General features: G+C 37.9%; 1 protein-coding gene across 7 annotated transcripts in view; it reads left to right on the top strand.

Moving 5' to 3' along the window:
* The window catches only part of Elavl2 (ELAV like RNA binding protein 2), a 138999-nt gene that overhangs the window by 68373 nt on the left and 47275 nt on the right, over window positions 1-23351 (top strand). The gene's annotated exons all lie outside the window — the stretch shown is intronic.

Here is a 23351-nt window from a genome sequence, read left to right as displayed (position 1 = left end):
TGAGCAAAGTTACAGCGTAAGCCCAAACTTACTATATTATTTTAATAGCAGGGTTAATTTGTCCTGCTAGGGTTGTTTTCAGACACTGATTGTGTGAAGCAGATAGACTCTATGGTATTTCGTGGTGTTGGTAAATTGGAGAGATGAGGTAGACCTTGTTGCTTTACAACATTGATAACAAATGAATCAAGCTAAAGCTTTGAGTAAGGGTTGAATAAGGCAGTGTGAATGATGGGCCCAGGATGCTGACCTCTTCCTCGTCATGTGACCTTGGAGATGTTAGATTTTTACTTCAGTGTTCTCATAGAAATAAGAGGTAAAGGGCATGTAAAGGTGTCACAGTGGGCCATTTATGAGGCCACTGAGGATTTGTCTTACATGGTGCTATTAATTGTTTGGTAAAAATCTAGGCCTCGGCCTCATTGTCTCTAAGATTTGCAAATGTGATTGTGGAGTCACCTCCTAGCCCTGGCCTTGGAGTCCTCTTTCCTGAAGATTGAAGTTCACAGAGAACTTAACTCATTGAAACAAAATACAAAGGGATTGTCTCAATTCTCACTAAGTAATTATCTTAACTAATTAGGCTTCTTTGATCTTCACCATAGCATTATATTCAACATTGATGATCAGATGCATGGTATAATTTCATTTTCTTTTCCAAATTGAGGGTAAGCAGCATGTGTGAAATGAGTAGAGAAAGAGGTTTTAAAAAACTGGGAGAGAGAACAAGAAGATCTTTTTATCTGTCAGAATACTGGACTCAGCTTTTTATTTTTATTTTTTTTAAGAAAACAATACACCTGTAGACTTTGCAACATTTATGGCATATTTTATATAACTTGTTTGATTGCTTCACAGTTATGGCTACCATTAAAAAAAAGACATTTGAAGAGTACATAAAAATCATGTATCCTTGTTACGATACTGGGGGTGGTATATGAAACTATTAAATATGTCATACAACTTATGTGTTAGGCAATTTCTATAGAAAACATGTTGGAGATTTCCACCTCTTATCACTGGCTAGACTTGAATAATTATATTCTATAAACCTTTTGATGTGTGGTTATGGGATGTATTGAAATCTTAGTTCTGCATCTTCACACCTTTTGCCTTCTTTGTCTTCACTGTGGTGAACAGATGTAATAGAAACACATAGTATTAGCTAACATACACAGACTCGGAGAAACTACATCAATATTTCTTTTCCATTTGCTTCTCTTTCCATTCCTGCTTCATTATCTTTCAGTAAGAGAAGATAGATGAGTGAGATTTCTATACTTGTAGTCTTCTTATCTGAGTCTCCTGAGATGCTGGGATTATAAGCAGCAACATCATACCTGGTTATAAAAAAATCTGAAATCACTTAACTGGTTATTAGACAGTAAGTCTGAAATTCTTCCTTAACTCATTACATTAGTGGTAATGAGCATATGTAGAAGATGAATACAATAATAATGAAGGATAGATTAAACAGTAGATACAATTCTTATGGAACTTTGCTTCTGTGACCTGTCTTGATTTGGACCACTAACAATCCTATTTGTTGTGTAGCATTAAATGACAGAAGGGCCTGAGTCATTTAGTTTCAGGGAGAAATCCCTCCCCCCATTTGATTTTCCTAATAAATACTTCAGTTTTTGAGAAAACACCCCAAATTTCCTTTTTTATTAAAGAATTAACATTAATTTTTACATCATATTTCAAATATCAGTGTTTAACAAACAAGTGTTCAAGAAGGGAATTTCCTTTTTTTTGTTAAAAGAGGCATACATCACAAATTTAATACAAGTGTTTAAGCTAATAATGCGATATAAAAACAGGTCAGGAAGAGAATAAGAACAACTAGCAGCTAGGTGCTGGTGTCTCATGTTTATAATCCTAGCTGTTCAGGTGGCTGAGGGCTAGGATCATAGTTTGAAGCCACATGAGCAGGAAAGTCCTTGAGATTATTTTCTTCAATTAATTGCCCAAAGAAACTGGAATTAGAGCCATAGCTCAAATGATGGAGCATTATCATCGAGCAAAAAAAGCTCTGAGTCAGTACATAGGCCCTGAGTTCAAACCCCAAGAAGAGCACAAAAAAACATTGAACATTAATAAACATTGGATATCAAAAACTGAGTTCTCAGTAGTTGTACTTCGCAAAGTAGGCTTACCTTTCTAAGAAGAATTGTTAATATCTCTTTGTAAGATTTCAAAAGTATCTGTGATGTTTGGATCCTGTCTTAGGAACTTAAGCCTCAGCCATATCATGTATTTCTCTGTGCACAGTGCAAAGACAGAAAGAATTGTTTGCCCTAAGTATGATTTGGCCAAATTTCTGTAATCTGGTTTTTTTTTTTTTTTTTTGAACACAGACCTCTCATATGCTGGGCAAACACTCTACCACTTGAGATGTGACCCCAGCCCATTTGTTTTTGTTTTGTTTTTTGGTCCTAAAGGTAGGGACTCTAATTTTTATTTAGATTGGCCTCAATCTTGAGGCCCTCAGCCGTTGCCTCTCAAGTAGAAACTAGGTTTTGTTTTGATGTGTATCACCAAACCAGGTTCTGACTTTTTAAGTGAATGAGCAGTAATTGTATAGTACATGCAAAAACTTTTCATTTTTAAGAAGCTTTCCTAATGATGAGGTAGGAAAACTATTTCAGTTATAAAACTAATTAGGAAACTAGTTAGCATTGCCACTTTCTCAGGTTCTGTAAAGAATATGCAATTTTTAGACTGTGTCATTGTTAGAAAATTAATGCTCCTGGGGACAGGAATTTGACCTAATGGTAGAGTGCTTGCCTAGCATGCATGAAGACCCAGGTTCGATTCCTTAGTACTATATACATAGAAAAAAAAGAGAAAAGCTGGAAGTGATGCTGTGGTAGGGCTCTAGCCTTGCAAAAGCCCAGGAACAGTGCTCAGGCTCTGAGTTCAAGTGCTAGGACTAGCAAAAAAAAAAAAGAAATAAAAGAAAAAAATTTAATGCTCCTATTTTGATAAAAATGCATATTAAGGAAGTACATTAACAAGTATCTTCAGAAGCAACTACAATGATCTTTGTAGCCTACCTCCATTTATTAGGATGTGTATCAGCCTCCTTTTGGGCTATTGCCCAGCTTGATGCTCCAGCTTGTTTTCTATCCATAGACATTTATCATGAGATGGCACTGCTTATAGCTAAACTGATATTGGACTATCCCTTTGAGTTTTTAAATGCACTCCAGCGTTGTTGACACCTGCTGATGCTGCATTCTAGTGAAGTAAAATGGATTTTCTGAGGCACCAAATAAATATTAGAATGTTAGAGCCAGAAATTTCTAGAGGGGACCTTAGCCAACATCATTCTCTCTTACCAATAAACAACCAGCGGTGTGGATCTGTGAAACATCTTAAGAACAAACAGCTAGCAAGTCATACAATAGAATAATGATTAGAATTCTCCTTTGGATTTTTTACTTGGATGTTTTCTCCTTGTCTCTTTCAAAGTTAAGCACAAGATGATGAACTTAAATTGAAATAAATGTATGCCTTTTATAGGGTTACTGAGTGGGGATTTCTAATGACTGTCTTCTCAGAAATGTTAGCAAGACTTTTAAAGTTCAAGATTAAGGGCTACTTAAAATGAAGCTTATCTAGCCAGGTGCTTATAAGCCTAGCTACTCAGGAGGCTGAGATCTGAGGATCATGATTCAAAGCCAGTCAGGGCATGAAAGTCTGTGAAACTCTTGTCTCCAATTAACCACTAGAAAACTGGAAGTGGGGCTGTGGCTCAAGGGGTAGGGTGGTAGCCTTGAGCTGAAGAACTCAAGGACAATGCCCAGGCCCAGAGTCAAAGCCCTATGACCAATAACAAAAATAGATAAATAAAATAAAAAATAAAAGAATATCAGAGTTTCTGTAGAAACATCATCTGTGATTATGAATTTAACTCGGTGGTCCCCCAATCTTGTAGTACATCCTACTCAAGGGGAGTTAATTATAACTTGAGAGTCTTTCATTAAAGAGTTCCACAAGTGATTTCGAAACCCAGGCAGTTCTCAGAATCACAGGGCCTCTCTTGAATTAGAGCCATTGGGGTATCGACACTGGAGTCAGTCTGATGATAGACAGCAAGGCAATTGGGGCCCGGACCCTATCCAGACATACTGAATGGGAATCTCTGTAGTTGAATCTCAGAATGTTTTACATACCTGGAGTTACCTGTCTTTTTTTTTTTCTGAAACTTTCACAGATGTAAACATGGGGTTGTCCTTTTGGTATCTAGCTATTTGGACTTGGGGTGGATGATAGAGGTACTATGACTGCATTGCTTTAATTGGTGACAAGCTTAAGTTTCAAGTACTGTCTGTCTTCAAGCACTGATATCTGATGAGTTAATTCCTGGGTACTAAGATCAGAGATGTCAAGCTTAAAAGTCAGTAGATTGCATGCATCTTCACTGGTCATCTTCCTTGTCCCTGTGAGAAAATTTGACTGTGTTATTAGGTTTTCAAGCTTCCAGAATAAATTGTTCTGTTAAGATTAGTTCCCCTTTTAAAGGAAGGGCTGGAGAGTTAGAGACTTCTGGTAGTGAGTGTTGCTTGTTTTGTCTTGGTGTGATATTCCTTCTCGATCTGTGGGCTATGTGAGATGGATTCTGAGCTGCCCCTATGGGAACTTTCAGTTAAAAAAGAAAGATAAACCAAAGCTGACAAATATAAACTACAGGCATCCCAGAAAGGTTTTGCAGACTTTCACACTTCTACTTTTATATAGGAAGTTCCTTACATGATAACCAAAGCTAGTGCAGTAAATCATCCCTCCTCCTCCTCCTCCTCCTCCTCCTCCTCCTCCTCCTCCTCCTCCTCCTCCTCCTCCTCCTCCTCCTCCTTCCTCTTCCTTCCTCTTCTTCTTCTAAGGTTCTTAGCTTCCTGAGTACTCTAAACCTTGGTTTTCTTTTTTTGTTTATTCTATTGTAACACTGTGATTTTCAAATGTTAAATTATATAATCTTAGCTCCTCAGGATTGAAACAGATAAATGATATTTTTATTAATGTAATGAATACCTTCAAATTTAAGATCCTTTATTTGCAGGGATGAAGTTAGTCAGTCACACTGAACACTGGCTCTTTTGATGAATTTTAATTTGGAAATAAGGTTTCCAAACAATTAGATACCCATAGTGTCAATGGTGAGGAATTCTGAGAAAAGTGGGAGGAAGTAGGGCTGGATGGGCTGGTAAATGGGTGCTTTGGTGACTTAATAAAAAGGTTATTTTACTGGCTTTCAGTGTGCTCTTTAATCAGAAAGGTGTCAGAAAGGCTATGTGTGTTTTCAGGTCAGACCTCATGCTCACCAGATGGTTATGTAACACTTTCAGATTTGTGTGATTTGAACTCAGGGATTCAGGCTCATGGGGCAGTTGTATAACACTTTCAGAAAGGGACATGTTTGGACTTTGGAGGATAATAAGTTGTGGGGCAGTGGCTCGAAAATACACAGGGAAGCAAAAACAGGAAGGTTTGCCCTTGTGCAGGTCATGTCCATTTCCACTGGTTCTAACTGTGAGTCTTTTCCATCATCACATGGCGGTTTTACAACTGCGTTTTGGGGCAGAAAATAATTCTTGCATCCATTGTTCTCAGCTGAAAACAGTACTTAAGCCACTCTAAGATTGGCAGATGCCCCTGCCGGATGCTTTCTCAGCTATGAAAATTGAGTTACCCCCATTTAAGATATATTTTAAAAGTTTTAAGTGGCTGTACAAAGGACTTACCATTTAAGCAAGCAGTTTATGTATACAGTGTGTTTTGATCAATGTCCCCCCTTTTTTGTGATGTAGTACTGGAACGACCTATTTTTATTCTGACAACTTTTGTTCTCTTTTTAATATCTAATTTATTTGGCTTTTTAGCACTACTTTTCATAGGCTGTCTACATTCTGAATACAATGTGAATATTTTTCATTAGTACCTTCCAGGACATTTCCTTTGACTATTCCTGTACAGCATAGTTGACCATGGAAGCTAAAGCTGTTCTTCATAAGTTGGCAATTTCTTTTGATCTCTGTTTACTTGAATTGACTTTCAGCTGAGTTCATTGCTGCTACTGGATCTTGAGAGCTGTGGAAACCCTCAGAGCTACCTTTCCAACGTAAAGGTCAACTTTAACAAAGATTTTCTGGCATTTTACTTGTGAGTGCCATTTGATTTGTTAGGTCTGTACAGTGACTTAATTAGTATGTTTTTTTCTTACTGTTTTTTTTTTTTGCCTTTTGCTCTTTAAAGTTTTAGAATGTCAATATTTTGACACCATTGGAGGCTGGAGGTCCCTTTTATTGGCAGTCGTATCTGTAATAAAAAGTTACTGCTTGTTTAAGACAGGATTTGATTGTAGAGACTAGGCTGGCCTCTAATTTGAGATCCTCCTTTCACAGTTCCCCAAGTTCTGGGATCACCATTGTGCCCTATCCTGCCTTGCTTTATAATTAAATATATTTTGAGGACGTTTTAAGAAACAGTAGCACTGGTAGATGAAAGATAATAGTACACTAGTCTGTGAAGAGCACTGGGTCATAGAGCAATTGCTCTACATGATATTGTGTGCATGCTTTCAAATAAATTTGCTTGACCCTAAAAGGAAGGTACTCTCATAGCAAAGATATGGAACCAACCCAGATGCCCCTCAGTTGGTTGGCCATGAAATATTGGTTAGATAAAGCCTAGCCAGTTATGGCTTATTGGTACCTTTGTTAGCATCATCTTCCTTAAGATGTATATGCCTTTAATATTAATCACAAATACTATTACTAAGTATTATGATTTTGTCAGCTAAGAGGTTCAAGTAAAGAGATGCAGAAATCTAAAAGGATATGAAGAAGCCCAGTAATAGTGCAGTGTTAGAGGATCAGAGAACTCAGTAAAGAAATTGCTATCTTTGTTTTGTTTGCTTTTCTGTTAAAATATTCATTGAAAACATTTAAAAGATTGCTTCATTCAGTCATCACAGATTTCAGTTTATGTGGGGGTGGGGAGTAATTTCCATGAGGGCATGGTTAGCTTAGCAGATGCAATTTTAAATCTTGTTGTCCTTCTTTTTTGTTGTTAAATCCTTATGCATATTGTGAATTAGGAGTTTATTTTTAGCTCTTAATGAGTTCTTTTCTCATCATTGTACTTTTTGTTGGAACTCTTTTCTACATAATGCTCTGATTTTGAAGGGAGAGTGTATATGGCTTATAGGTCCTGGATCCACCTCCTGCTTCCAGCTTAACAAATTGGCATTTTTTTTGTTTTTGGTGTGCATGATGGGCACATTATTAGTACATTATTTTTGCAGTGATACCTTTGCTTTTTCATATCTTGTTTGACCTTGGACTTAATCCTGAAAAGGAAAAGGTTAAATATTCCTTTTTATATAATGTTTAAGGGAGATACAAGCACAGGTAACAATTCTTGTTGTTCTCAAGAACTTGAACTGGCTTTATTGCCAACTCATAAGAAGTCACTGGTCATCAACAGAGTGGTTCCTAGGGTACTTTGTTCTTAATCCTTCTTCTTAACATTAGAAGAAAGAAGAAAGCTTTTCATACCACTAGAATAAATTGCAGTCTGCCCTTAGACCACACTAAAAGATATCTAATGGATTTTTGTGTGAAATCAGCTGACATCTCTTCATGTATAGAATAATAGGAACTCTCCTAAATGATGTCTCAAGCCTTATCTCTAAATTTGATGACTTTTCTTTCGGTCAGTCCTTAAACATAGTGTCAAGTGAATGCCATGTATGTGCAGTACCACTGAACTCCTGAATTAGAATGACTAGGGTTTTTTAGCATCTCGAAATCTCAGGCTATTAAACTAGGTTTGTTGTTAAGCTATTATATTCTTAGTATTTTTAGGTCAGTACTTTGGGGCTAAGTCCTTCTATTGATGTTACCATAAAAGTAAAATACAGATAGATATGGGATGCTGTAGCTTTCTGTCTGCCTGTCTATATTAAGTGCTATAAATTAGGTGCCTCGTTAAAAAGGCATAAGATGTTCAAAGTATTACATCCTCCAATTTCAGGTTGTAGAACATTCAATACTGGACCTTGTATGCTATTTAAAAGCAGATATAGAATCTCCTGGGTTTAGTTTTCATATTGTATTTGAGATGTATTAGTATCTGATTATTTGTGGAAAACAGTATATTTGACCCTAGCCATAAATGTAAGGGTGTCTAATATTAATTTCCTGGCTTTTACAGTTGGACCTCTCTTTTCTGAAGGTTATCTCCCATCTTTGTGAATGGTGAGATGTTGCAGTGTACTTAAGCTAGTGTACTGAATACAAATCTTGGCATAGATAGATGATGGTACCAAAGAAAGAAGAGTGAGGCTTACTTACTCTACAGATCATAATGAAAGCAGATCTCAGGCCAGTTGTACTATATACACAAACATTTATCATGGAGGCCCAAAGCAGGCCTTAGGGCTGTTCTGCAAGTTAGATGAAGTCCTAGTTCTTGGTTTTCTTTTTAGGTGCTTTGATTGTACCCTATTAAGAAACGTTTACTTTGAGCTTCCCCAAAGTGGGAAATTGTGGCCTATGTTTGCTTCACTCAGGAAAGAAATCCCTTTAAATGAAGGATAGACTCATTTCCATTTAATATTTACGGGTTGTCGTCCATAATGATGGGGAAATCTTGGCTTGAGCCACCTCAGATTCTTAATGCTCTATTTATGTAAGGTTAGGTATCCTTTATTTAGCTCATCTATGTATGTTGAAGGTATCCATGAATACCTTTAGTTTTATCAATGAAAGCATATTTCTTACACTCATTACAGTAATTAAAAAATAAGTAGTTTACCGGACAAGGGCTCATTTTGGTATTCATTATGCAAATTAGAAGAGAATTGGTTGTTGATTTAATTGTGGATTGTAGATAGGCTTATCCTAGTCACTTTTGGATTTTAGTCCTTAACTCTTTTTATGCTAGTTAATGGTTCCTGGGCCTGTGAATTAAAAAGCAAATTAGATGACTATCCTGAAATTTAGCTTGCACATGTAACATTATAGAGATTCAAAATAAATACTGAATTTTTTGTGATAACATTTATAATTGTAGTTATTTTAAACACTGGCTGAGACTCAGCACATTAAGTTGCACAGTACCACCATAATTTCAAACCATCATTCCAAACAGAACTTTCCTACCTACCAAACAATAATAATACCCATCTCCTTGTAACCTTTCTTCCTTCTGTTTCCTTTTACTGGAGATCCAAGGACCTAATACTTGCTAAACTAGCACCCTATCACTTAAGTTTCATTCCCTGAGCTTTTATTTTATATTTTTGTTTTTGAGGTAGAGTCACACTAATATTGTTCAGATTAGTATAAAACTGCAGATCCTCCTACTTCTGTTCATTGAGCAACTGTGATTACTTCGTATCTCTGTAAATCTATCCTGGGGACTGCGTATAAGTGAATTTATACAATATTTGCCATTCCAAAGTATCTTAAAAGTAAATTATACTGGGTTGTTTCAGGCTATACTAATTTTTCCTTTTGGGCTATAGAATCTTGTTTTATTTCCCTTCATCTCTGGATTGTTTTAGGATACAGCCCTTCTTACTGAAATAAATAGCTTTTTTGTTTTGTCCTTTTTACCATAAAAATGCCCAGATTAAATACAGATTCTGTGCAATACTTTTATCAGATTGCTGACTTGTCATAGATTCCATTCTACCTATTTGTAGTTCTTCAGTCTGCTTCAGGCTTGTTTTATTCTTTCAGACATCACCTCTAATCGCTTTATCATTCTATATCTATCAGCTGGTGATCTAGAAGCGGAAACATAGGCATACCTAGATTCAGAAAGAAGAAACCAAACAGTTTTAATGTTTGTCAGTCTCTTCTGCCTGCACAAGAAATTTTCTGCTGCTACTTATCCTAGAGTTCAAGTATCCAGGAATGAACATCAGAGTGGGATCTCAGGACACAGGATATAACAGCAATGTTCCTAGCCATCCTCTTCATCTCACTTGGACCTTTCCTCCTGCTGAAGCCTCATGGAAGTCTTGGTAGAGGATGTTTCTCAATAGGAAGGGCAAAGAAGAGGATAAGTCAGAATTCCTTACTGTAGCTTTAGTTTCATAGTCTTCCAGTTTTCTTTCCTTTCCTAGTACTGACACACTCAACTCAGAAAAATACTACCAGCAAAATAGCAACCAGCCAACCAAACCTTTAGGATAGAGCCATTCCTTTTATTTCATTTTATTTTATTTTTTTTGGTTGTTTAAAGTCAGAATCAATTATTGTAGTTTCATAAAAGCTAGGTACCTTTCTAAGGCAACTTTTGAGAGGGAGATACTGATATAGATGTTGAGTTTAGAGACAGGTAGTATGTGGCCTCTTTCGGCCTTTGCATTGTGTCCAATTGTGTTCCTGAGTAGAGCTGTCTTCCTTTCAATGTTGGGTCTTCATATCTTGGCTTCCTGCCTTCTGTGTTGGCATCAGCCAAATGCCTGCTGGCTGGAGGAACATTACTCCACTCTTAGTGACTGTATTTATTTTCAAATGCTGGTTGTTGACAACCGAAAAGCAGTTGCATGTGTTGGGGCTTAATAAAAAAATCTCCCTTGGGTTTTATGAATTTAAAGTAATAAACAAGGGTAAGACTCGCAAGGTTGGGGCTTTATTTAAAAGCCTGGAGTTGAACCCAGGGCCATGCACATGGTAAGCACATGTTGTACCACTAATCTATACCCATAACCCTGTGCTGAAGGTCTTAAAGTTTATGTAGATTTTTCTTCTAAGTGCTTTCTTTGAACGTGTATTTGTAGAGAGCTGAAAGAGTCCTGTGAGAAAGATTTGCTTTGACTGTTCAGGTTGGAGACAGCGATTCAAGCTTAACCTGTTGTTAAGCCTGTGTGTAAGACTCGGGTAGATGTGTTGTATACCAGCTAGTGTTGAGCTCTAGATTCAAGTGGTGACTTTATAATGACGATAGCCTGAATTGTGAAATACTGATAATGCTGCTACTTATGGTAGCTCCTCTTGGTTATAGAAAGGTGGAAGCTGGGACAATTTGTCATGTTGTAGAGGGGCATGTGAAATGTGTTAAACTGGTGTTTAATACATAGAAGCTGTAAAGCCAGAAACAATGCTGTCCTCAGGCTTAGCAGGATATTGTGGTAGTTTTACCTCTTGCTTTTAATCTTCTGAAGTCAGTTATGCCTGGCAGTTTCCATTGCCCATAGCAGCTGATGAGACTGACACTGCTGCTGAAAAACTGTCATGCCTTTGAACATTATTCTTCTTCTTTTGCCTACTTCTTCATTGTATTACTGGTGCCTAGCCACATGGAGGTATACATCTGCTCAGAGGCATCAACTTCTATATCCTAGGAGTTCAGTGGTATATGACTTTGTTATCCATTTGCTACAGCCATTGGTTCTCCATGTAGAAACTTAAGTCTGGTTTTCTCTTTGATTACAGCTATGTTTATTTCTTACAATTCCCTGATACAGAATCAAAAGTATAATTGTTTATTAAAAAAACAAAACAAATCCAAAACAAGTCTAATCAGCATTAAGCTCTTATCTTTCAACTTGCTAAGGTAGTTGAGTGATCTCTAGGAAGAATATAAAGGGGATAGCTGTTTAGAGAGCTTTAAGTGAAAACACGGGGCTGGTAGGGCTCAGGGAAAACCTACACAGGATGATACCCTGTTTTAGAAAATCATATAGAAAAGAGTCACCACAAACCTTCCTAGTGCAATAGATTCCTCATCCAGCAAACTAAATTTTTTTGGGGGGTGGGAATTATAAAAATGTATCTCAACTCTTGTTCATAGGTAAAAGTGACAGAACTACTTGGCTCTGTTAGAGGATGAAGGGTCTTGGGATAACAGTCAGGACTTGGAGGTGATTATATTTTGGTAGAAAGATTGATCAAGGACAGTCATTTGATAAACTTGAAAATTGAGATAATTACACTGTAAGTAAATTTGAAGTCTCAGAAACTACTAAGGAAGAGAGAAAATTCTGTGATTTCTATGTTAGAGTGGAAGGAGCAATAGTATCATTAATCATTAAATCTAATATGTTTAACTTCTCATTTTCTGGAGATGTAAGACAAATATATTCAGCTGGGCACCAGTGACTCACACCTATAATCCTAGCTACTCAGGAGGCTGAGATCTGAAGATTGTAGTTTGAAACTCGAAGAGGTGCGGAAAGGAAAGTCTCTGTGATTTTAATCTCCAGTTAACCACTAGCAGCAAACTGGAAGTGGTGCTATGGCTCAAAGTGATAGAGCACTAGCCTTGAGCAAAAAAGCTCAGAAATAGGGCCCAGGTCCTGAGTTCAAGCCCTATGAGGGACTTAAAAAGATAAAAATATGTTCCTTTCCCCTTTCTTCAAAAAAAATCCTGTCACTGAGTTTGGTGGCACACAACTCTAATTCCAGCTTTTAGGAGGCTGAGACAGGATGATTAGGAAGTTGAAGTCAGCTTGGGCTACTTAGGGAGATTGAGACCATGTATGTATGTGTGTATGTATGTATGTATGCATGCATGTATGTATGTATCTCTATATGTATGCAAAAAACTGTTATTGGAAAGCAGTCAGTCTGAATCTTAAACTAATCTTAGGTGTCTGGAGTTTTTTTTTTATATATATACTTGCGCCATAACTGTTAATGGAAGTGCTTTTAGTGTTAGAAAACTTCCACCTCATTGAGTGTTAGTATTGGATAATTTGGGGGTGTTGTAGGCCAGGTAATAATAGCAATAAATATAATAGCAATGTCTGTTAGTACAGCCTAGAACAAGCATTTTATTTAGAAATGGGCTTGAGTAGGAAGTGATCTGGTAGCATGCATAGTTCAGACTTTTCTCCAAGTAAAGGAGATCAGTTCGCAATAACATCGTTGCTCTCTGCTCCTTTATAAATAGCAAAGAAGTAGTAGTCAACAGCAAAATAAAACCTCCTTTACACCAAAGGCTATTGAATTAGGAATGAGCTGAAAAATCAGTATTTAGTGAAAGCTTCATTTGTTTGAGTGGTGTACTTATGACTGAATGCCTTCCATTTGGTATAGCATTCATCAGTGTCAGAAGCTCTTTAACCAATCTGACTGTAACACCGAAGTCTGAATTTAATTGTGGAAAGTACTTGATCAAGGGAATGGCAGATGGTAGAATCATGGACACAAGTACCAAGAGCATCTAGAGCTGAGCTTCTTTCCACACGTGCGGTGTCTTCTAATTGATGTTAAATGTAGTCTGATGGCCATGCTACCTACAAGTCTTAAACTCCTAAATTTCCCCTTTTTTTCCTCTCTTCCCCCCTCACTCCCCAACCTTCTCATATTATGATTTGAGCTCAAGACATTGTGCTTGCTAGGCAGGTGCTTTACCATTTGAGCTGTGCCTCCATCCTGTTGTACCCTGGTTATTTCTGAGATAGGATCTTGCTTTTTTGCTTGGTCCATTTTTTTTTTGAGCACAAATATTTTAATAGTATGAAATGTGATTTTCTTTAAGGGGTTATCTACAGTTCAAAGCTCACTTTTTTTGGGGGGGGGTGGGGGGCCAGTCCTGGGCTTGAGCTCAGGTCCTGAGCACTGTCCTTGGACTTTCTCAAAGCTAGAGCTCTACCACTTGAGCCTCAGCACCACTTCTGGCTTTTTCTGTATATGTGGTACTGAGGAATCAAACCTGGGTCTTCGTGCATGCTAGGTAAGCACTTTAACCACTAGGCCAAACTCCCGGCCTCAAAGCTTACTTTTATGATGAGTTGTCACATCCGTGACCCATGACATAAAATTTTGACATCACCAGAAGCTGTGTAAATATTTCACCTAAGGGCAAAGAGAAAGTTGAGGATGTTTTCACAAAGAAACCGAAGGCAGACAAATCAATATGGATAATTACTATGGATAAGTACTATTTTTATAGTACTTTATTTACCAGGTATATCTGAACTCGAGTTATGTACCACATGAACAATGGTAAATTTATCCTATTTTACTCTGCATGCTTTATAGATCAGGTTCTAATGTTGGAAAAGAATATTTATTGAACAACTATTGCAGACAGTATAGTAGAACTCTAAGACTCACGATAACCCCCTGGGAATACCTATATGGCAACATGAATATCTGAGTAGGTAAAACATTAAGTGATTTACTAAAATCACAAGTTTAATAACAATTTATAAGCCTAAAGCTGTAACTCCAAAGCCTAGATTTATTTTACTTTTTCCAGCTGATTTTCCAGAAATAATACCTTTTAATTTTTTTCACTTAAATATTTTATTATCGTTAAGTAGCTGCACAAAAGGACTTGTCAGTTAACAATTCAGCTTATAAATTCAGTGCATCTTGATCACTCACTCCTTTCAATAGTCTCACATATCCTTCCTTTTTTTCACTTGCACATAGGTACATACACAAGGAAATTTACTAAAGTATGATGTTCGTAAGTGAATTGTCATGGTGCAACTTCTCCAGACAATTTAGACAGTTTAATAAACTGAAAACCATGAAACTGATATGTCTTGTAAGAGAAGAAAGTATGCTTAAGGGGAGGAGAGCAGATGAATATAGAGAGAAATGTTGGGTAAATACAATCATGATATTCAACCTACGTAGGTAAAGATGGAATTAGGTAACTTGAGGGGATAGTGTGGTTGGAATAAATGTAGGAGCAGAATAAAGGAAGGGATGACAGCAATCAAGATGAGCTTACTCAATTTAACATGTTAAATCAAAATCCTATGTGCAACTATTTAAAAATTATAAAAAGTTCTTGGTCCAATTTGAACTGCATTCCCGATTTGTGTTTTCTGCCCTAGCTAGAATGACAGGTGTGCCACTGCACCCATATTTTTCAGTTGAAATATGGGGTCTCATGAATGTTTGCCTGAGCTGGTCTGGAAGCATGATACTCTCCATCTCAGTATCCGATGTCATATGAATGACAGGTGTATACCACTGTCCCTAGCTCTTGGTCGAGATGGAATCTCTTGAATTTTTTTCCCAGGTACTTCCAGAATCTGCCTCCTGAGAAGCTAGGTTTACAGATTTGGGCTCTTAGTGCCTGGCTTCTTTTCTCATAAGGGATATTTTTGTGGTGATGAGGTAAATTCTGATGCATTTGTCTTGGTCTTAATCTGGAAGTGTGTTTGCAGAGTTGCTGTATGTAGTTCAAATGGTTGCGAAATTCTGTGTGTAGTCCCACATCACATGTTTAATATTGTTCTGTTTGATACTATAAAAATGGAGCACTTTCCTCAACAGAGTAAATTATTAGCCTCCGTAGCAACTGATGAAAGAAAGTATATTATTTTACATATTTAGGTGAATTCACGTTGAGATTTGCTTCATAAGGATCCTTTTGCCCTCTACTCTGTTGTTGATTTGTATATGTGCTTGTGATGATAAAATGGCAATTAGTTAAAAAATTTTGTTTTTGGTTTGGATTATTCTTGTTTCATAGAAAAGTTATGCCTTGAATTAACTGTAATATGTAAATACATTGAATTGTTGGGTATGAGATTTAAATGTTTCATTGCTAACTTATGACTCAGAAGATCAGACTGCCTTTCCAGTTCATCGCAATGGTGCATTTACTCCGATACACCTGTGTCCTAATGAGTCACTGTCTGGGTAAAGTATTCATCCACAGCAGTTCTGTGGATTTCAGATTTCGAGGATTACAACAACCAATCACTCCAACTATGAAGATGATTTGGAAGGGAATGTGGCAATGGTGGGCTCTGCACCATTTTGTATTCCCCTTTAGAAGCTGTCTGGGTCGTTTGCGCTGTGGTCTCAGAGATATTTGCTGAAAAATAACCTGTCCCTCAGGGGAAAAAATCAAGTGGATATTCATTCCTATTTGGGTGCCTCCTTGACTAAATTTTTAGCCATGGATCCTATCCCAGTTTCTATGTGTATGCTCAGCTTCCTCTACTGGTTGTGATCTGTTGGGATTCTTCCCTTCTGCTATTTCATAGAGTGCTTTCCTGAGGTCCCCAACACTATCGGTAGTGTTTAAATAGACTTATTTCACACTCAGCATTTATACTCCAAGGAGCTCAAACACAATTGGTCTTGGTGGGGATTTCTTCTAGGTGTAAAAATCAGTGCTTTTGTTTGACTTAAATTTAGGGTAAAGGAAAAAATACATTCCTGGTACTCTTTTGAAACTGTAACTGTCGTTCTTTGTTAAATATAAGCTAAGGAACATGAATGCCCTGCACAAAGAGAAGGAAAATCACGTTATTTATATCTAAATCTTTGTGTTGAATGGGGACAATGAATGTCCTTTGGAAATTGTCTTCCATTCTCTCTGCTAAAAATATAAGTAATTTAATTCTTCTTTTTGATATAAAAGAAATGAGAGTGAACACTTGTCCCCAGGTGGAAGCCTTGTATATATCACTGTGTAGCAGTCACTTTGGGATGAAATGATGCTTTTACTTTATTGAAATTTTTTTCTGATGGTGTGACACAATCCATTATTCCCTTTGTAATAACTCGGGCTTATTTCCTCTCCCATTGCTTTTTTCTTTTCTTTGTTTTTCTTTATTAATTTTTTGTGTCCTGTGGCTTGAACCTTAAAGCTAGCACTCCACCACTTGAACCACAATTCTACTTCCCCCTTTTTGATGGTTAATTGGAGGTAAGAAACTCACAGTCCCTGCCCAGGCTGGTTTTGAACTGCAATCCTTAGATCTCAGTCTCCTGCATAGCTAGGATTGCAGGTGTGGGCTACTGGTACCCAGCTTATTTTCTTTTTCTTTTTTTTCATGTGGTATCAACATGTAATATGTAACAGACTCACTTAACGCTTTACCACTTCCAGTAGTTTCTGTGCACTTGTCATTATTAATCCCCCTCTATTATAGTAGCTTCCATTTCACATATTTTTATAATGACAGCAAGTTGGCCATAGAAAACCATAAATCTTCTTCCTGGGTAGTTATCTTAATGTTTGACTTTCAGAGGAAGGGTTATCTGTATTTCTTAGATTTATAATGAATGACTAGACATAATGCCAATGAGTTGATGTAAGTCTTTGGGAATTCACCTTCTATTTGAAAGGTTCATTTCCTTGCAAGGGAAAGAGTTACCCCTTCAAAGAGGTATAGTTTCTCCTGGAGACAGTGTGTTATTTTGTGCTTCTATCTTTGCCCTACTTCTGAAGGTGCCCTGAAGAAAAGGGTTCCTGGTCCAGAAGTTCCATTTGGGGCAAAGGGTAGCCTGAGCAAGAGCTCTGGAGTCCGTGAGCTGGGTTTATTCAGATGGGAGGCATTTAGGATTAGGAAGTTCTCTTGATTCCAAACCAGTACCATGGTCAGTCAGTGGTTATTTCAGGTGACCATGGTTGCTGTTCCCAGTTCTGATCACTGCTTGATGCTTCTGCAGTGGGACCACTACAGTCCTTTGCAAGGCACAGCTTTACCTTTACACAGACCACTCTTTTTGTTTTCCCTACAGGGTCCTCCTACTCAGTACTACTTCATTCCTCTGTTACAAAAAGCCTAAATTTCTCCTTCCCTGTCTCAGCATAACACCAACTTCTCTTTGTCAAGTTCCATATTGGTTAAGCATGAACTCTGAGTATTTACTCTTGTAAATAGATTAGATGCCTGTATCCTTTCTGTTTGCAGTGGCAGTTTACATCTGTGAGCATATTAGAGGACAGAGACCATGTGGTATTGAATCCACTTGCTTTTCTATAGCTAGGAAAAAGCATACTATGCATTTGAAAGCATTTGAAGCAATCTGCAGAGGGAAGGGAAATGTCTTGTGTGGGAGACAGTTTTGGCAGTAGCAAGCATGCTTGGCTTTAGCCGTAAGAATTGCTTTCTGAGTTTCTGGAAAAGAAGTATATAAATCAGGACTCATTTAAAATGAATCTAGTTATAATGCAGATATGTTTCATCTATTTTTTAATGATAGATTTGTTTTGAGGCATAAAGTGGATTGTGCACCTGTAGGATGCTATTCCTTTGCTTTCAGGGTTTTTAAATTTTTTCTTTTATACCTGGTCTTCTTAGATGGAGTAAGAAAGAACTTCAGAATTTCAGTTGATTCTGTGAATAATAAGAAATAAAATGCAGGTGTGTTTGGAGATCCTCATGCCTTTGAGCATCACTGAACCTCCAGGTGTATATCTATAAAATGGGGAGCAGAGATACCTCCCCAGGGATTGGTTGTAAAACTGAAGTGGCCTGGATGAATACAATGCAAGGTACTCAGTGGCTGAATGTTTAGGCAGAGATGATGTTGGCTTCCAGGAAGTTGGATAGCCGCACTTATGGGGTATTGGGAACAGAGTTTCTTCACAAACTTACTGATTGACCTTTTCACATTGGCAAATGTGGGCTAGTGGAGCTTTAATATCACTATCTGTTGAGAGATATCTTTAGATATGCATATTCAAAAGAAAACTGTTAACAAGAATTTTTATATCATGTGGTTTGCATAATCTAATATTTCCCATCCTTCAGGACAAAGCAAGGACCTTTCCATAGTAGCATGCAAACCTCTGACATAATTTCAAAAAGGACACTGAGCTAATTATAGTGCTTTAAGGCCTTTGTGGTTTTCTTTTTCCTTTCAATATCTGAATAAAAAATGATCTCTTAGGGGGAGAGAGAAACCATTAAGAAGTCTGTACTTCTTCTTGATGTACTGCTTATTGGTTTGAGAGAGAGATGGAAAGCAGAGGGGAAAGGGGGGAGGGGGCTGACAGTGATACTAGTAAAAGCAGTAGCAAATCTGTTCTCTACCTCTCTTTTCACCACAGTACCCTGCCTGGGAAAAAGGGTTCCTTTGCTCTCATCCCAGATGATACTAATTTGACCAATACTGTTGTCTTTTAAGTAAATAAAAATAATATAACTCACCACATCCTATCTGTGTGTGTGTGTGTGTGTGTGTATGTGTGTATGTGTGTATCTGTATGTGTCTTGAGGCATGTGGGGGGCAAGAGGGATAACTCATGCAAATGTGAACATGAGTCTGTAAAGAGTTCATTAGAATGAACAAAGAAACAATATTGCAGTAGGCCAGACCTTGAACTGAGCATAGATTGTCCATTAGCTTATAGTTGTTAATGTCCTAACTTTCTAACTTTATTTGAACTGTCTAATTTTCCTGGCCACCTGCCAGCTTTTTGGCTTTGGCTCACATCACAATGGCAGCCCCGCTGTTTGAAGGTAGAACTGCTGATATTTATTTTGCAGCAACTACCTAAATCAATAAGTAATGAGAACTGGCTTTTGTTTTCATTATTGTGCTGAGTTGCTTCAGCATCTTACTCAGTATCAAGCTGGAGAAGCTGCTGAATGTTGGTCTGATCTAAGATGAGGGTACTAGAGGAATTGCTTTATGTTCTTTATTCAGCTAGAGATGATTTTCCTAATCATGCTGGTACTCAGGCATCTGAGTACCTGATTCAGTGCTTGAAGAGAATTTTAGATTTAATAGGCCGTTTCTGTTCTCAGTAGCAAAAGACTGAGTTGTGTGGGAGTTCTTAATGTTGTCTGTAACTGTGATGTATTAAGAACCCACACTTTTGCCAACTTAAGCAAGGTCACACTGCATTGCCAGCAAGTTCATAATTGCTGGGACTGAAACTATGGGAAAGTAGAGCTTTACCAGTTGCATAATCAGGAGACAGATGTGGGGCTATTAAAACTAACTTGAGGGGGAAAAATGCCCTGGTGCTGAGGACATTAAGGGTTCCCTTTAGAATTAGGCTGCTTAGGTAATATTCACCAAATAATCACTATTTACAACTTAGCTTTCAGCAGAAAAGTTGCAATTTAAACTCTTGTATATGGTCTCCATGTATCTGAAGTTCTAAAAACCCTTTAAAAATGAAGTCCTTTTCTATTTCAGGCCAGCTTTATTAGCATTTGGGAAGAAGATGATCCTGGGTGAGCCATCTGTTTCGTGTAGTGAGTGAGAGTCTAGGTTGAATTCTCTATCCTTGGGATAATCCCTGGTAAATGTCTTGGGGGAATCTGGCAAAAAGTGCTTCTGTGTTTGGAGCTGGCCATAGGATCTCGCCAGCTCTCTACCTCACCATATGATCATCCTCATTAGACAGCAGCAAAGAGAAACTGCTTAATGTGACCTGAGTTGGTGGGGTGTTTGAATGAAAGAATGTGCTACATCTGGCATGTTGCATTTGAGGAGATGCAGGCTAAGTCGGAAATTAAAATTTGGAGAGAAGTGTGACTAGAGAGAATTGCCTCCCTCTGTTCTTTGGACATTTTCTCAAAGGTTTCCCCTGCTGTGTGGTACCCGCATGGTTTTGCTGCATATCAGACCTGAGATATTAAGAAAGCTGTTTGAGAAAGTCTGGAGTGGGATACTCTGATGCCAGACTTGCAGTGCACAGCCTGTCTGAACAGACACACGTAATGGGTACCCAAGAACAGAAAGTCCATCTGAGGAAAGACAACACATTTGCAACTTCATTGTGTGTTTGAGGGAGGAGGAGAGAAGACTGTGGGAAAAAAAAAAAAAGGAACTGTATCTCTTTAAAAAACAAAACTAACAGCCCTGTAACCCCTGCTACAAACACAGGCTATTGTGATTCAAGCCTGGCTGTGGTCAAAGGTTGCTACAATCATCATAGTTGCTGGGTGTGGCATCTGCCTGTCACCCCAACTATTTGGGCAATGGAAATAGAAAGATCCTGGTCCAGACCAACCTGGGTAAAAACCTGATCCCCTACCTCAAAAGTAACTGACAAGTGTGGGGCTCCAGGTTCAAACCCAGTAACACACACATATGCATGCGTGCACATGCACAGAGTCCCTATAAAGCAATAAAACTGCCCCATTTCATTACTCCTCCTCCCCACCACATTACTTCAGGAACACAGTATTAGGGGAGTGGCTGGGGGGTGAAGTAAGAGGGATATTTGGAGACAGAACATATTTTCATTTTTATGTTTTTCAAGTGCTGCATTATTAGATCTCAGGTTGCAAGGATCTTGCTTGATAGGACTGTGGGTGACCTGCTAACTGAGAGATTAAAAAAAAATACTCATGCTGCTTTCATGCTCTTTTATTTCATAAAACATTACTACTGCTCTAAATGAAATAATAGATACACATCAATCAGCGTAGTCACCTTTTATTGTTGATTCAACTACCAGGTTTTTACAGAATTCACTCTGCATTTTATTTGACTTGAGCATGAATAGTCTCGGCAGACTTAATTATATTAGTGAAAAAAGCACTTTCAACAAAATTATATGCTGACATCCCATAATTCATACCTACACATTTGTGAAACAGATTTATGTAAATCTATCAAATTACTCTAGATGACATTATTTAAAATAGAGATTTCATTCTAATGGTATTTATAGGAAAATTTTATATGAAAATTTTTACATGAACTATTTTAAAAAATAGCGCCTATCAGTCCTTTCAAAAGGAGAACACTGTAACATTTAAGCATCTTGTCTTCATGAGTTCTATGCCCCATCTGGTATAATGTAGGAACATGGGAACATGTAAGGGGAACTCTGCCCTAAACTGTAAGCTGGAAGGCAGACACAGCTCTTCCTTCATTTTTTCATGGTTAGTTCATTTATTTATTTACTCAATACTATGTACTAGGGTTTTGGTCAGGAACTCTAGCTCAGAATGCCCTTGTTAGACAGTGTAGTAGGGTGGTAGCATCCAAATGATTTCCCATATGTATATAGGGCAAGGGGTTATGTAAGAACTAGAGAAGAAGAGCACTGAACTGTGTACCCTGAGAATGAGGTAGGAGATGGTCTCAGAGAAAATGTCAGAGGCTCTGTGAAAGGTGGCCAGTTTGGAGGTATAGCTGAACATGGGAATAGAAGGTTCATTTTAGAAGGATTCTGATCCAGAGAGGAAGCAAGCAGTGAGGCAAAGGAAACTGGAATCAGAGCACAGTAAGGCCACTCAGGCAATATTGTAGTGGAGGATGGGTGGTTCTAGGATACAAGGAGTCTAGGGAAGGAGGCCATTTATTGGTTGGCTAGGTTAGAGTCACAGTAATCTAAGTTTGAGTAATATATGAGAACTGATTCTAATGGCAGAGGAAGAGAGGCAGTTTCAATTAACTGAGCATCAGTGGCTCATGTCTGTAATCGTAGCTACTCAAGAGGCTGAGATCTGAGGATCATGATTCTAAGTCAGGCCTGTAGAGCTGTAGCTTAAGTGGTAAAGTGCTAGATTTGAGCAAAACAACTCTTAAAGACAGTACCCAGTCCTTCAGTTCAAGTCCCAGGACAGGCATAAAAAACAAAGCAAAACAAAAACCACTGGTAGGGCATTAATATAGTAGTACTTAAGTCGACTGAAAACTCAACTGGCAAGTAAACTCCCCCCTCTCCTTTTCTGGGGGTTAGAGTCAAAAGTCTTTTACATGCTACACAGGTACTCTACCACGTGAGCCAGACTCCTGCCTAGCTCTTTTGGCTTTAATTATTCCTTTTTTCTTTTTCTTTCTCCCAGTCCTGGGTCTTGAATTCATGGTCTGGACACTGTCCCTTAGCTTTCTTAGGGTTATTACTCTACCACTTGAGCCACAGTACCACTTCTAGCTATTTCTGTGTATGTGGTACCAAGGAATTGAACCTAGGGCTTTGTGTATGCTAGACTAGCACTCTCCCACTAGACCACTCCCAGACCCTTGGCTTTAATAATTTTTCAGATCAGGTCTTGTGTTTTTGTCTGGCATCATCCTTAAACAAGGATTTTTTCCCTTTTTTATTGTTATTATAAATGTGATGTAGAGAGGAGTTACTGTTTCATAAGTCAAAAAGTAAATTTATTTTTGGACAATGTCATCCCTTCCTTTTTCTCCCAATTTTTCCCTTCTGTCCACACCCTCAAGTTGTACATTTTTTCACATAGTTTCTACTGAGTACCACTGCTTCATTTGTTCACACAAGTGGACTAGGATTTTCTTCACCTGTACTGCTTTTGTAGCTGGAATTACCTATGTGTGGAACCGTGAAATCATTTTGGTGTAGATAGGGTCATGGTAACTTTGTGCAGCGCCTAGGACTATCGTCCTTCAGTCTTTTTCTACAAAACAACTGGGATTAGCACATCTCTTAGTAGCCTGTGAGCTACTTCAAATCTTGAGTCAAATGTTTTCAAGTCTTAACTCAAATGTTCTCATCAAGATGAGGTCCAATCTGATCACTTTATTGAACGGTCAGCCCTGTTACACCCTCTACTCCCTGTGGTCACTGCTGTTTATTTCTCTTTCTGTTACAATGTAGATTTTACTCATTTGTCTCCCTCTTTGAAGAATGTAGCCTTTGTAAAAAAAAACTTTGTCTCTGTTTTACACCCTCAGGGCCTAGCA

This window comes from Megascapheus bottae, chromosome 3, assembly GCF_031878675.1.
Source record: "Megascapheus bottae isolate mThoBot1 chromosome 3, mThoBot2.hap1, whole genome shotgun sequence".
Lineage (NCBI taxonomy): Eukaryota > Metazoa > Chordata > Mammalia > Rodentia > Geomyidae > Megascapheus > Megascapheus bottae.
Note: the sequence above shows the minus strand (reverse complement) of the source record. Positions and strands in the feature narration are given on the sequence as shown.